Raw genomic sequence first — 16,767 nt, 5'->3', positions numbered from 1 at the left:
GTACTTAGTTACATTTAAAAAAAAAAGAAACTGTAAAATGGGGCGGGGGAGATATGTCCCAATAGTACAAGGGTTCATAAATCCAGAACAATTAGATTATGAGACAAATCTATACAATATATTACCATCCATACAAATCCATACATATGTAATACCAACATAACACATATCAAATATGACATTTAAGACCCTCAGACAGGTATGATGTGCAATTTTAGTTCAGACCATCCCATAAAACATTTTCCAACATTTAACTGAAAGTGAAATAACCATACATTGTTAGTTCTGACGTGTTTTGACTCCATAAATGGGTTAGACCCTAATGTTCACAGCCCAGACTAGCAGCTAGCTTCTACACACCTAAATAGCCCACATGGGCTAATTAGATTTATGCAAATTAATTTATATTCATATGTCTCCTACATATGTTGTCCTACGGCAGGGGTGGCAATTAATTTCCCCATGGGGGCCACATGATAAACAAGCACTGTTGTGGAGGGCCGAATCAAAAGGCTAAATTCAATTCTGCTCAATATTAATTTTATATCAGGCGGCATGTTCTGAAATGTCTTTTTTTTTCTCTGGGCATATTTGCGCAGCAGAGTCCACCAAAAACTCTTTAATAAACTCCCCTTCAGAAAAGGGCTTGTTGGCCTTGCTGCGTTTGCAGCTTAACCAGCAAAGCTTCAGACGTCTTGAGATAACTCTTGTTATGAATTGATCCTATGAATAAAATTGAACTGAATTAAATGTCAGTGCCCGCTCTGCATCAGTCAAGTTGTATTTCTCTGCATCAGAAGTTCATACAGTACGTTACTACGGCAATGGTACAAATAAAAATGACTGCTGCTCTGACCATTCTACTATGTTGATTTAAATGGAAATGGCCTTTCTACCCATTTTATTTCTATGCCTATAAAATTATCACAAAAATGTTAAAGATGTACGGTGTTAAGGTCCTCCGCTAATTTACAGTCCTGGTCAGGTCCTCCTTTTCTCTGTCCATAGCCTGTACTCTGGCTCAAATGACTACAGGTGTTGCTTAAACTATAACAACCTCATCCAAGTTGTCCAAATCATTCAAATAATGAGCCACAGCTATGACAATCTTTTAGATAACAGGAGCCCATCATTCCTGTAGCCTACTCCCAAACAACAGACATCCTGAACTCCTTTTTTCGACTTGCGTTCCACTCTTCACACCTATCTTCGGACAAGAACACACCTAGTGAGATTGATAATGTTGTCAGAAACCTTTCTTAACAATCTCATCCTGTCAATAGACCCCACACAATTGCCCCATTAGGTTAGATTGCAGCTCGGTTTGCACCGGCTCATCACTGCGACCTTGCTCACTACTGGATTTTTGATCACATCAGTCTATTAGACGCAACTGTGTAGGGAAATGGTGTCCGGATTGAAAAACAAACAGTACTTATTTTTTTAAACCTCTGGGTTTAAACAGTTTTTCAGGAGAACCTGGGCTATCAGATTATGCATGTTGCATGGATGTCAAATGTATGAATCTGTAAATTGTTACAGTATATGACTATAGAGGCCAAAGGAAAGACTAAACTCAAATGAAATCTCAAAGAGAATAATGACCCGAAAACAAACTCTGTATCTAACAAAAATATGAAACCATTTAGTTGTTTCCCGTGAAAAGTCTAAACGCTTTTATCCAAAGGGTTAGTTGTGTCACCTCTAATGCATTATCTGTCTGCTCTTTGACATTAGTAGGCCAAACCACACTCAATTCAAAATCCAAGCTTCATTCTGGTGTCTCTTTTCTTTCTCTCCTCTGCCTCCCAATACACACACACAAACACACACACACACACACACACACACACACACACACTCAAAAGAAGAAAGCAAAGTCTTTTCCGTCAAAAGTCTTTCGCCCAGTGTTTCTTCAGTGGCTGTGACTGTCCCCCAGCCGGGAACAATCAACAATCTCCTCAATCAATCTCCGCCATGAAGCTCCCCTCCACTCCATGGAAATCTGGCTTATCAAGCATCTCACACACACACACACACACACACACACGTACCCCTTCATGTCACATCTTAGTATTTGCACATCATCAGCTCACCACTCAAATGACACTAAACTGTGTTTCCCATGCATAGTTTTATCATAGGCGCCCCGCCCAGATAGATTGAGACCCCCCGAGTTAGATGACTTCCGAATGACATTTTTTCCCAATCAACCATGTGTTTTTACAGCGCACAAAGACCAGCAGCCCCTCCCCCTTATGAAGTTGCATGACAGCCTCAAGACTTCCCTTCAGGCTCAGAGGCTAACATTAGCAGTAGCATGCTGCCATGGGTTTAACTGTATTAACAAACTCTGGAGATTCCGCGGCCACACCACTGTGAAAGCTCGCTAAATGTCATTTATCAGAGTTTGGTTGTTACCCCTGTCCGCGGCAGTCTCTTCCATTCCATATCTTAAAAATAGAGCAAACCGCCAACGGAGTTTATTGATGCTAACTGAGTTAATCGTTGCTAATTGAGTCTTCAATTCTCCTGCTCCGGGCCTGAATCCATATTCTGTATGGACTAGAGCCCGAATAAAACCCCAGATTTTAAGTTGGCTGAAAAAGTTTCAAACAAACTTACAACTCAGCGTTGTTTGAATGACAGAAATATTCAGATGAGATTTAAGGTATAGTACCCTACAAAATCATGTGTTTACGATCCCCAAAACACGCATTAAAACATTTAATAAATGAACAATGACGTAACAAAAATAGATTTAGATTCATAGATTTTTCATAAAATGCAACTTCTGTATGGATCATAGCCTGGTACTAAGGTTAAGTTACACATAGCGTATTTGGGCTCTGGGTAATCAGGTGTTTTATCTGCTGAACCAAGAAATTTGACAAACCAAACAGATTTAAATGACACTTTATCTGTATCATCTTTTGGTCTAATGACTAACATGTTAATAATAATCATATGAATGTTATGTAGACTAGTCAGTTTCTAATAATTAGTAAATAAAACCTTTGTTGATTCATTTTTTTCAAGCTCTGACCCAATCAAGCAACTGGCTGATTGTATTTACTGGTCTGATACTGTTCAACCCTGTTGGAAGTGAGTGAACAAGGCAGAAGCAAAGGAAGAGTGGGGGCCTAAGGGGGAAACTCAAAGGGAGCAGATAGCATTAAAAATGGTGTGATGGTTGTATGTGTATTTGGGTCCTTTGGGTGTGTGTTTGTAGAGCCGTGGTCATGGGTCCCACCACATTCCAAGAGCTTAATCCCAGAGTAGTATGTGTTACAGTGGCACAGAAGGACTCAAACACACGACTCAATTTATTAGGGAAACAGGAATTAGGGAGTGGGAAGATGGACGCCAGGAACAGGGAAGCGGAGGACCGGAGGTTGGGGGGCGAAGTTGGGACGTGAGGATATCTGAACACAAGGAGCCAAGGAGGAGACATGGTAGGTGGAATGTGAGAGAACCAGGAGCATGAGCCGAGGAGGAGACACGAACACGAGGATGAGGCTGATGGAAGCAGGACTCCGGGGGAGGAGGACCGAGGGTTGAAGCCAGCTGACTTCCTGTAAGGAAGACAGGAAGGAACTGCAGAGAAGAAAACAGAGAGGTGCGGACATAGAACACGAGTAGACGAAACTTGTAAGACTTAAGCTGACGAGGTTCACCAGTGTGACTGGAGCAACGATCAGGTGAAGAGTTGATGAAGAGCCAGGGTAGATATACTGTGGGAGATGGTTGATGACAGACAGGTGTGAGCAGAGGGAGCAGTTGATGACTGATGACAAGCAAGTGTGCACAGTCAGATGGCTTTAGCAACAAAGAGGGAGAAACCAAACAGAACTGGGAACAAGTCCGGCCTACAGAAAATACAGAAAAATAGAAAACAGAATAAAACCTCACGGCCAGCTGGACCCCAACCATAACAGTGTGTCTCCTGTAAACAGTATGAATAGCCAGAATACCATCCATACTCCAACAAGAAGAAAATTGATGTGATGTTGTAACATCATCCTTTGTGACATTTGTGCATGTGCAGTAGATTGATGTAGGAAAATGGAAAAGATGACATTTCTCATTGATTTATTGGCAGAGGGCATGTCGTCAACTTCTTCTCCTGCCAATTACGGCAAACAGCAGCACTTGAATGATGAAAGTCATGCAAATGCCCCATTGATCAGAACAGCAGCAAACAAGTGTGACAGCAGAGCAGTAGGGTGAGGGGGTAGGGGGACAATCAAACTCAGGTTTGGACTAAAAAGAACTAATCCATTGCAGAGACTTGAATGGGATTTATTGTATTTTTCTAAGAGAGGTTTGGTGGTTTTTAACATTGAATGCGCAAATCTGTGATTTTTGTAGGCCAACCAAGGCCTGCTTCTTCAGCTTGAGCCTCTTTAGCAGCTGGTGTCGCGTGCGGCTACTGAGGTTGATCTTACAATAGGCAATGACAACCTTCTGACCACAGATCCTAGCAGCCACCTTCACAATTGAGGGTTTAAATGTGATCCACCTGGATACCACGTCCCCAACTCCTTCTGGGATGCATGAGGAATTCTTCTAAAGGTGGGAATTAAAGACGGACAGGGGACCAAGCCAGACATTCCTTGTTCACCTTCACCACATGTTTGGGTTTCCCAGATTTGTCCAACAGGATCCCCCCAACATCTGATCAGTTGACAGCTCCGGTCCTTTATTTTCCAAGACATACGGTCACATACAGTATTTGATGACACAACCTAAATCATTTGTCATTTGTTATCAATCTTCGGCCTAAGGTGCTCTGGTACAAACACTTCTGAATGACCCTATTGTATGCTCTAACGTGGTCTTTGTTATGGCTAATCCATGACTAGCACTGAAGTTCAATGACAAATGACCAGTCAAATTCAGATTGGGCAGGCCATTCTTCCCAATCCCCCCATCAAGTGCTGAAGTCCCAAACAGAATTTAAGTCTCTAGGCAGTATCCTTTCCAGGAACTCACCCCGATATTCCAAGAAGACTGGAACTGCTGTGGATAGACACAGACAACAGTCTTCTTCTCAGCAACTAGGAAGAGAAAAAAATGGTTGGATGAGCACCAACTATGAAAAATATGCTGTATGCAAGAATACATTGAGCTGTCGGATCTAGAGGAACACAAGCAACCCACATATGGGAGAGCAGTGTTCTCCACTCTGTAGTGTTTCTGTCCAACTCCAAAGTGGATTTGAAACATTTAAACTGAATCTGGGTCCATTTAGTGACAACTAACAGAAATACAGAAGCTTTCCCTGCAAATATGACTAATCTCCGGGATCTCCGTTTTCTACATTTTCAATCATGTCACTATCCATGCTACTATGTGCTAACGTTAGCGCCGTCAAGAAGCAGCTGAATTCTCAAACTGTCCATGCAGTCCCTAATCCCATATACTGTGTATGCAAGGAAACGATAACAAAAAAAACACTATTAATTACATCATCTTAATGCAGTGTAACTGTAGCATGTAAATATTGCACCTAAAATACAGACATGAGTAAGGGCGTTCAACAATGCCACTCCTCACAATCAATCCTGATAGATGACCTTTAGCACAAAACTAAAGTAACAAGCCACTTTTGTAAAAGGTTAGGAGTAGAATGTACCAATATTCGTGTTAAATGTAAGGAGTAAAAATTAAAAGATTCTCACAAAAATAAATAGTAAAGTCAAAGTATCTGAAAAATCTTATTTTAAAAGTATATACTTAAAAAAGTATTTGTACTTGTTACTTCCCATCTCTGATAGGAAGCACTATGCTATTATCCATCATATACTGTAAATATTGTTATCTTGGTGCTGTTTATTCTCCGCGGTATTGACTGCAACAGTGGTTTTGACAACTGTGTAAGGGTTTGTTGGTTGGCACATAAACACAGACACACACACACACACACACACACACCACCCCCCAAGATGTCACCAAAGCGCTGACACTCATTATCAGTCAACATTCGGAAGTTAATTGTCACAGCACTGCAGGCCTCTATTTAATGAGAGGAGGCTCTGTGGGCCCACATGGAGAGCCAGGTCGGCTAACCAGGTGAAGGCAAAGCCTATTAAACACTGATGGAGGAGGTAGGATGGAGGTTCGTGCATTTTTTACAAAGACACTGTAACACATTGCATCAGAACACAGCTGTGAATGTGTGTTGCATGTGTATGTGTGTGGGTAGGAAATCTAGGGGAGCAGCATGAAGGCCAACTATCATCTGGTTTAAAGAAAAATTGCAGAATCCTAACTAGAGCATCCTTTCTGTCATTTAGGGTTATTTGTTATTCACCAAGTTAATTACTGAGATCTGAGGACACAAGCTGTTTGACAAAGCTGTGAACAAATTCTTTATTTAGAAGTGAAACTGAAAGTGTGTGTGCGTGGGTGTGGGTGTTTGTGATGTAAAGCATATAGCCTGCACTTTCCAGTAGTAGTTAGAAAACTGCACATAAAGGGTCCATTGTGTACACTTATGTCAACATTTTAGACAAATCCGTCTGTAAGGATTTCCTGTTTATCAATATTTCCTCAATTAATTCTCTTAATTCTCTTAGGATACCGCATTCTGCAGTTAACAGGGAACAAGTAGCTCTGATTATGAGAACAGCTTACAATCAGCTACCCTGAATAGAAAGTGATTGAAAAATGAGGAGGATATACAAAACAGCCATGGATTGGGTTGCCGATGTACAAGAACTCATACTCCCTTTAGGTCAAACTACATCCTGTTTAAGCATGAGCAATGTCAAGCAATACTAGAGTAAAAGTACAAGTATCTTACCAGAAGATGACTTTGGTAGAAGTTAAAGTTTCCTTTTAAAATATTACTTGTTGTATAAAGTCTTAAAGTCTAATATTTACTGTACTTAAGTATCAAAAGTAATTTTCTGATATTAAATGTAATTGAGTATTAGAAATAAAAGTATAAAAAACTTAGATTATGAACTTGAGGGCCAAAGGTATACAACGATGTCGTCATCATCTGTTCCCATGGCAGCAGAGCCTGCAGCAGGTACTTCCATGACACTATCAGTCATTAGGCTTCCTCCCGACACATTCTCACTCCCATCTCATAAAATACAGACGCTTGGTCAGGTGCCTTTCTCATAGTTACTTACGCTAAAAGTATCCTTTAGCGCCATATAACACATGCTTGGTCATCTCCTTTAGCTTCATATAACACATGCTTGGTCATCTCCCTTAGCGCCATTGAAAACATGCTTGGTCATCTCCTTTAGCGCCATATAACACAGGCTTGGTCATCTTCTTTAGCGTCTTATAAAACATGCTTGGTCTTCTCCTTTAGCGTTATATAACACATGCTCGGTCATCTCCCTTAGCGGCATATAAAACATGCTTGGTCATCTCCTTTAGCGTCGTATTAAACATGCTTGGTCAACTCCTTTAGCGTGCCTTTTTCGTTGCATCAGACGCGGGCAGACACTGTCCAAACGTCCGTAGTTTACGCGTTCGGAGTGAGAACGGGTTTTTCCTCCTCTTCTTTTTTGCCGCTTGGCAACAAACAGGCATCAGGTCACCAACTTGAATGGAGGGTGCATTATCTTGGCAATTTAGGAACAATGATTTGCCAAACCTGCATAATTCCAGCACAACAAATTACTTCTGATTTTATTTTGTAATAACGAGTAACTAAGATGCTTTGGGCGAGTATAGTGGAGCAAAAGTATACAGTTATTTAGGCAATGTAGGGGAGCAAAAGTACAAGTTTTCGGATATACAGATACGTGGAAATTCTACTTAAGTACTGTTACAAAGTATTTTTACCAACACTGAGTATTGTATGAAGTGATTTGATTTCTCATTTTTGTTATTCATTCACAGCCAACTTGTGCTTTGAAATGATAGATTACAGCTGTAACACCATTTAACATATAATCAAATACCATTAACCAGCAGGTTACACCAACTGGTTATTTGGTCACCACGGGACACTGGGAACAAGTTGTTAGCATAACATTGATATATCCTTTATTGTTGATATCGCAACCTTGTTAGCAGATTGTTGATTAATCACACATCCAGCAAACAAAGCAATATCAGATTGCTATATTATGAGTGAAAGTTAAGAACAACAACTATGGAATGCTCCCATCGGAATAAATTTGTAATGACGTTGTATCACACACAGCCTGAACTACTGCTCTGTAGTGGCTTTGCTGTATGTGGTTGTGTCTTTCCAGGGCTGCTCCCTTCCAAATGATTACATGCAAACTATCATCGGTGCAATCAAGCCATGTCAGGATTCTTATTTTAGCTTCAGTCCCCCTAAAGCATCATATCCAGATTTCCTTGTGTTTTTGTCAAGCTCATAAGCCATCCATCCATCTTTGTCTGCCTATCTGGTGTCGGGTTGCTGGGGCAGCAACTCCAGCAGGGACCCCAAACTTCCCTCTCCTGAGCCACATTAACAAGCTCCGACTGGGGAATCCCAAGGTGTTCCCAGGCCAGGTTGGAGACATAATCCCTCCACCGAGGCCTCCTCCCAGCTGGACGTGCCTGTAACACCTCCCTAGGGAGGCGCCCAGGAGGCATCCTTACCAGGTGCCCAAACCACCTCAACCGGCTCCTTTCGACACAAAGGCGCATGGGTTCTACTTCAAGCTCTTCACGCATGACTGAGCATCTCACCCTATATCTAAGGAAGACGCCAGCCACCCTCCTGAGGAATTTCTGGATGGATTTCATCAATGCCCGGGGTTTTGCCTCTGTGGAGCTGTTTGACTCCCTCAGCGATTTCCACCAGGGAAATTGACGACAAGCCCCAATCATCTTCCAGCTCTGCCTCTGACATAGTAGGTGCATTTAGTAGTTTTTCAACGTGCTCCTTCCACCACCCTATTACCTCCTCAGTTGAGGTCAACGGCATCTAATCCTTACTGTACACAGCTTGGATGGTTCCCCGCTTCCCCCTCCTGAGGTTTTACAGTAACACCTTGGTGCCGACCAAAAGTCCTTCTCCATGCTTTCTCCGAATTTCTCCCAAACCCTCTGCTTTGCCTCTTTCATGGCAGAGGCTGCAGCCCTTCAGGCCCTTCAGTACCCTGCAACTGCCTCTGGATCCCTCCGGGATAGCATATCCCTGAAAGATTCCTTCTTCAGTCGGACCCATGATGTTCATGGGTTACCACCCCTTGAGGCCCCTAAGACCCTGAGCCCCACCAGATCTAACTGGTAGCGCTCCACCTCACGCAGAAGTCCTGGCCCCTTCCCCCACAGAGAGGTGACATTTCACGTCCACATAGCCAGCCTCTGCGGCCCAGGTCCGATCCGTCGAATTGTGTTTGGCAACTAAAACACAAGAAAGGGAAACAGGGTTGTGTTGTTTTTGTTTTTTATATGCCAACGTTAATTGTTGGTTGCTTACTAATTGCCTAAATTAGGGACAACCCTCTTTCCAATTACTCTCGTCTCATAACCGCACACAATCTAAGCTTACAACTCTCTGTCTGTGGCTGTCATTCAATCTCTCTCTCTGCTGTTTCCACATTTTGGATTTGGTTGCATTTGGTTTGATTTCATCACCTTCTCTTTCAGTTCAGTAAAAAGGTACGACTCCAGTAGCCTGGAACTCCAGACCCAAATCTTAAAGATTAAGGGGCTGGCACTGAGTAATGAAAAGGGCCCACCTCGAGGGGCAGCTTCTAACTGCATGTAATTGGACAACACTACAACCATGCGCTTAGCTACCAGAGTAGCTAACCGGTATATTAAATTCTCGTCATCTGTTTTGCGTGCCTCTGGCCCGCCTGTATCAGATACACCGATGTGATTGGTGCAGCTCGGCTACAAGGGCATAGTTATTAAGCATCATTGCTGAATGCCAGAGTGAATCGCTGAGCAAATTCAAATTGTGCTCCCGGGAACTCCGGATTTCCAGGGTACAACTCTAGTGTAGTCACCCAGAATCTCAGCTGTATAATATAATAGACATTTTTCTTGGGATAGATTTTCTCCTCAAGGTGAAGAAAATGTAAAAGCTCATCCTTATTCACTTTGTTTATCACTAAGTTTTGCTCTTAAACTGTAGGACGTATCAAGATGTGGTTATCTTTGCAGTGCACTTCTCAACAGAAAGTCACCTTGGCCATGAAATGAAGTCCCTGGTAATTACATCTGCACTCACCCAAGGCAAGCACATGGATCACAGGAAATGTCAATGCATGTGATTGATCTCTAGGGGATAACGTGAGCTGATTGATGGACAGCCAGGACCGCAGCTTATCCAGTTAAAAACCCCACCGAAATGCAGCAGCATGAAACTTACTATAGCGCATAGCCCCCTTGTGACTGGGGATGGGGTAGGTTGATGAGTCTGTGGATGGCCAACATGCACCATCTACCCCTGCAAGACATTTAGTGTAAAGGAAAATGGGACAAAGAGTGTTTCAGTTGGGTTTCTGTATTGAGCTCAACAGTTCCGCCCCTCCTCCAAGAGACCCAGAGTAAATTTCCCATTCATTTCTCCCATTGACATCTGGAAAAATCCGCACATAAAGAGTTTTAGACTATGCCTTAGGCTAACCTGCTACCATGTGATTCATAAGCATACAATATATCATTTTGAGTGAAAAACAAACTTAAAATCCCAAAAGTCAAAGGTACAAGACTATGTACATATCTATATACATATTTTCATTATCGAACAAAGAAACTACTAATCCCATAAACCACCGCGCGAGTTAACATTATTTTAGACTGAATCAAGCTGTCCGCTAGCAGTTAGCTGAATTAGCTCTTAGGTAACCTAACATTAGCCTCCCGTTGGGGGCTGAAGGCGGAAGCGAGGGAACAGATGGTGATTTGTGAATTGTCATAAATACTTGCAAAACAGGATTTTAATCTTGTGCATGCGCACAGATCGGGTATGGACAGCTCCCCCTCCTCACCGGCATGAGTTCCAACAATCAGAGACATCACTGTGGGATTAAGGGATTGTTCCGGATTGTGGGTAATAAAGTACTTATCCAAGACATTGTGAATAAAAGACATTTACTTAAAAATAAGGTTGGTGCGCCATGAACTTTTGCCGTCTATATGAGCACAATCGTTTAGTGATGTTGAAGCTGTCAACCATCGACGCTTACGATTTTATGGCTTACTCCAGATGTCAGTGGAGAAATTGCATTGTATTTTTTACTTCCGGAATATGCTGTGTTGAACATTTGACTTGGTAACAAAATGTTTGCTGCAAACATAACGTCGGACATAACATTAACATCAGCTTAGTGTCAGGTCTTCCCATTCTCCCTGCTGATTCCTCACGTCTGTTTTTAGACATTCAACTGCACATTCACAATATCCAGTTGAGCGAGATTTTGTTGCAAGGCTCCAAAATTAGAAAAACAAGACAAGTAAAAAGAGAAACCGTAAAATATAAGTTTGTGCAATATAAAATGATTAATTATTATAAGACGGTTATGACTAGTGCAATATCTGTAGCAGCAGGATGTATTACAGTGAAATGAACTACTGTATGTACATTTAAAGTTACTTAGTGTAAATAGGGTCCACGTAGAATAACTAGTGTCGTATGTGTGGTAGGGGGGATTATTGGGAGTTCAGCTGTTTTCTCTACACGCTTCTAGTCTAAGACCGTGCAGGCCCCAAACCAGACAGAGCTGCATCAGTCAATATGGTCTCTACTGTCCCTCTGTAGAAAGTGGTGAGGATGGGAGGGGGAGGTTTGCTCCTCTCATCCGATACAGAAAGTGCAGACGCTGCTGTGTTCTTTTCACCAGATTGTTCGCGATCTGGACCCCCAGGAATTTGATGCTGCTGACTTGCTCCACTGCAGCAACGTTGTTGATGAGGATGGGGGTGTTATTTGGCTGATTTCTGAGATGATGTGGTCCTTCACCAGCCTCTCGAAGCACTTCATGATGATGGGAGTAATTGCGACAGGGCGGTAATTGTTGAGTGATGAAATTGTGGTTTTTTTGGGCACTGGTATGATGGTGGCAGTCTTGAGACAGGATGGGACAACAGCATGAGTCAGCGACGTGTTAAATATGTCCATGAGGACGTGAGCCAGCTGGTCAGCACAGTCTTTGAGCACCTTTCCCTTTATGTTATCGATATATAGATATATATATATATATATATATATATATACACAGTATTTATATATACTGTATATAGAGCTATATATAGATACGGAACTACAGTATATATATATATATATATAGTTACTGTATACATCCTTAAGAAATCAATCAAAGTCAGTCGGTCTGGAAAATTACGAAAACTTTAAATGTGTCCACAAATGCAGTCACATAAAACATCAAGCGCTACAAGGAAACTGGCTCACATGTGGACCGTCCCAGGAAAGGAGTTCTAGCAGCAGACACATCTGGAGTGAAGGCTCAAGGCCAACAAATGCTGAGCATCTCTGGGAACCCATTTCAGGTCACTACCTCTTGAAGCTCATCAAGAGAATGCCAAGAGTGTGCAAAACAGTAATCAGAGCGAAGGGTGGCTACTTTATAGAAACTAAAATATAAGATGTTATTTCAGACTTTTTTGTTTTTACTAGTTTTGATGCCTTCAGTGATAATCTACAATGGCCTTTGCCTTGTCTACTTTGGCCTGTACTGTATACATTTATAAACACACACTGTATATAGTGCAAGATATCACAATATGTTTAAAATCACAAAATATCGTATCGTGGGGCCTCTGGTGATTCCCACCCTTAATAAGTAGGTTATTGTATTCGGTACCCAGCCTTAGTACTGAGTAAATCAATGACTTTAGACCCTTATATTTTGTAATGATAGTAATAATGTTCAATTTTGAGTGTGAAAGATGACTAGATAACATGTAACAACTTACAAAGCCAAAGATACGTGCTGCAGTGCAGATCTCTTGATTGTCTTTTGATTGTGACATTATCTCTAAAAGCTCTGGTTCTTAGCTCTTACCGAGGAATTAGGTGACAATAACGTGAGTCAGACAGAAGAATGCCTGAATATGAGTTTTGTCAGAATGAACTGACAACCAGCCTTATATGTCTATCATTATTATCTTTGCCTGCATCTTCTGCTCTGCACCTGTCCATCTCTCTAAAGCAGAGACTGATTTCTCTGGCATTAAGCTACTGGAAAATGCAATTCAAAATGAACATAAAGTTGGGAGTGACTTTTCCTTTATTTTAAAAAGTTTTTGGATTAAAGTGTAACTTAGTTTTTTCAACCTTTAACCTATTTTTCCATGCTTTGGCGTTCATGTGACAATGCAAGTTAATGGGCAATTGCACCTTGAATTTACGTCCATTTGATGTGCTTGTTTTTCCCCTAACATTCTCAAATTATTGTTCTACTATTTTTTAGTCACTGTTCCATTTTCTTTGTTGTATTGTTATTTCCACTGTGCATCACATTCCCATATGGCATCGTCAGATACCGCCTACCAAGAGATTGAGTCTGACCGAGGTTTCTTCCTAAAAGGAGTTTTTCCTCGCCACTGCACATGGTCGCACTGTTCCACCATGCTTTCTCTTGTGGGAATTACTTGAATTGTTGGCTTTATAAATTATACAGTGTGGTCTAGACCTACTCTATCTGTAAAGTGTCTTGAGATAACTCTTGTTATGATTTGATAGTATAAATAAAATTGAATTAAAATTGAAGACATAACCTGTCAGTGACAAAAATACCAAAATACTTTTATTGGATGAAAATTGAAGATGCACATATGATTACATTCCAGACGTGGCTGCTCGCTCAAGTCTTGACCAAATTAAAAAACTATTGTTCACAATAGCTGCTTAGACACCGATGCATGGAAAAAATATGTCCAAGTAGAAAAAGAAACAGCTGACGCATCTAAGCGTGCGCGCACCAATGTGACGTCAAAATGACAAATGTCGTGAGAGGAAAAAAAAGTAGGAAAACATGTAGTCAATCTGAAAAGAATTGACTATTTTCTTCAGCGTAACGCAACAAAGCAGAAACAGCCTGTAACTGCAGGTCCCTCTTGTAAACTTACTGGGTTAAGATGAGTTCTTTTATGGTGAACTCAACAATATCAAACATATTTCTATCTTTACGTACAAGTGTGATTCCATGTGTTGTTTTAGAAACCATCACATTTTTTAAACTTTTCCGGAATGTAACACAGAATGAACAACCAGAAAAATGATTCTTGCTCAGTCTCACAAAAACTACAATAATTGTCAACTGTCATGAAATTTGGGATAAAGAAGTTTATAGGGTATTTTTTATGAAATATTTTCAAATGTAGTTCCCTCATTTTGTTCGAGATACAATATCTTAAAGGAACAAGCCACGCCCTATGCCAGTTAATATCATTAAAAAAGGAATTCCAGAAAGATTTCCCACAAGGTGTTATTTTCTTTGAATTTAGAAAGCATTTTCTAATGTGCTCATTAGTACAATTCCTGCTCATAATATCCATACCATTTATATAAAGAGTACAATTAAATTCAGGAACTCCATTTAGTTTTTTGTAAATTTTCATTGATTCTAATATGCCATTAGGGATAGATTTGAAGACTGAGTTACATTCTTTGAACGTTATCGGGACTGATTCATAGTTAATTGGCTATTACAATCAAAAAGATCATGAAGATAATACCTCTATCGATCCATTTTTGCAAGTACAGTGACTTGTTCCTCTTAGTAATGCATTCTTTATTCCACAAGATAGATTTGTGTGGAGAAAAGTTATGAGAGTAACACAGCTTCCATGCCAGTAGAGCTTGTTGATAAAAATGGGATAGTTTCAACGGCAATCTTGTAATGTTGTAGTAACAATTCAACAAAGACCTCCTAAATTATTAAACACGTTGTTGGGAACAAAGTACCACAAAGACTCTGGTGGTCTTGAACATTCCTTCCACCATTTTACCTTGAAGGTGTAATATAAGTCCAAAACGTCCAGCATTTCAAATCCACCTTCATCCTTAGAGCCAGAGAGCACTGCTTTTTTCAAATGATGGTGTCTGTTTTTCCATTCAAAATTTGTAAACATGGTATTTATGTCTTTACATGGTGAATCACGGACATTGAGAGAGAAGGCAGGATAGACAAATTTTGAAATCCCTTCTGCTTTCGTCAAATGAATCCTTCCTAAAATAGTAATGTCTCTTGAAGCCAAAAATTCAGTATTGTTTTAGTCTTCTTCAATTTCGATGAAAAATTAAGATGCTGACGTTCCATATAGTCCTTGCAGATATGAATACCTAAATATTTTATTCAGTCCGATACAGACATAAAATTTCACATTTAGATTTATTAAGTGTTGAACCCGAAGCAGCTGAAAATTGGTCAATCAGGGATATAGTATATTTAATCTGATGTTTGTCGCTCAAAAAGAGAGCTGTGTCATCCGCTAGTTGAGTTACTCTAATTTACTTACCAAAAATGGACAAACCTTTAATAATAGGGTTATGTTGAATATGTAATGACAATAACTCAACCACCAGCAGGAGCAAGAACGGCGAAATAGGGCAGCCTTGGCAAACTGATCTTAGTACAGGAAATCTTTTTGTACCACCACGCGCGAGCGTTTTCACCATACAGTATTGTAATTGAACCCAATTGCTTTTCCAGTGTGTTAATTGCTAAATAAAATAAACATGTCCCAACAATCACATCATTTCATTGACACCAATGAAAGTAGCAGCTCTTAATGTTTCATTGCAGGTTTTTGCAGGATAATCAATAAAATATAATATATTTCATTTATATTTATAGATAGTATTAATGTTTAAATCCTTTTGGACGGATCAATGAACAAGACAACACAATGACAAGATGCTGCATCGTACAAGACAAAATCGGGCTAGTTCATTTTATGGTGGGGGACGGGCCAATATCTCGCCTATAATTTAGTCCAAGACAGAAGACAATAAAAGCCATTCCTAAGGGTTGAGGATTCAGAAGGTGGGAAGGGTTGGGGGTGGGGGGTCTTGATGGATAATCATTTTGCAATCACAAAGCCTGCTTAAATGTCAGAAGGAAAGGGTGCAATAGTCTCTAATCAATAACAGGAGCATAATGTGTACATGCAAAACACAAATAAATGAAATTGAAGACACATGTGAGCCAGTTAGACTGGCTAAGAAGAAGAACTTTACTAAAGCATTTTTAGCTGGGAGAGAGGATTATAAACCCATATCTCACACCGGGGAGTTTTCCAGAGCAGCTCTACTGGAGCAGCAAGGTGCTCAGTGCTCCGTGAGGCAATTTTCACCAGCAGTTGATGAGAAAGAGGAGAGGTCCTTGGGATCACTTGGCAAAGTGGTGTTTGCTTGGCAAGGTGAGCCACATGTTACCAAGTCTCCTTGTATGGCTCTCACTGCTCTACCAAGAGTCGTAACATCTGTGCAGAGTCAGATTTTACTCTACAAGCTGTCAGACTAAACATTTTTTTTGTTATGACACCGCCTAAGATACAGTATCGTCGGAATCAACGGAAGTACATTTCCAGGATAAAGCAAGGCTTTACTGCCTCCTTCTTCTTTTTTTCTTAATAAAGTTGAATCTAATCAAATCAAATCTAATCTAATGTGTGTAACAACAAACTGTTAATTTACAGCATTAATATATTATTAATTATAATTTCTTGTTAACAGTAAAATGACAGTTTGCTAACAGTAAATAACTATCAATAAACCGGCTGTGGGCGGCTGTGGCTCAGTGGTAGAGCGGTTGCCTGCCAATTGGAAGGTTGGTGGTTCGATCCCCGCCCCTGCAG

At 40.6% G+C, this 16,767-nt stretch overlaps 1 long non-coding RNA gene across 1 annotated transcript; it reads right to left on the bottom strand.

The window, feature by feature from the left end:
- Window positions 1-820: 820 nt before the first annotated feature.
- Window positions 821-9,722, bottom strand: LOC117944673. The gene is made up of 3 exons (XR_004656628.1): window positions 9,710-9,722; window positions 4,804-4,807; window positions 821-913 (listed from the first exon to the last, which is right to left on the bottom strand). It is a non-coding gene; the product is annotated as an uncharacterized LOC117944673 (long non-coding RNA).
- Window positions 9,723-16,767: the final 7,045 nt, after the last annotated feature.

This window comes from Etheostoma cragini, chromosome 5 (genome assembly GCF_013103735.1).
Source record: "Etheostoma cragini isolate CJK2018 chromosome 5, CSU_Ecrag_1.0, whole genome shotgun sequence".
Lineage (NCBI taxonomy): Eukaryota > Metazoa > Chordata > Actinopteri > Perciformes > Percidae > Etheostoma > Etheostoma cragini.
This window is presented reverse-complemented; position numbering and strand designations above follow the sequence as displayed.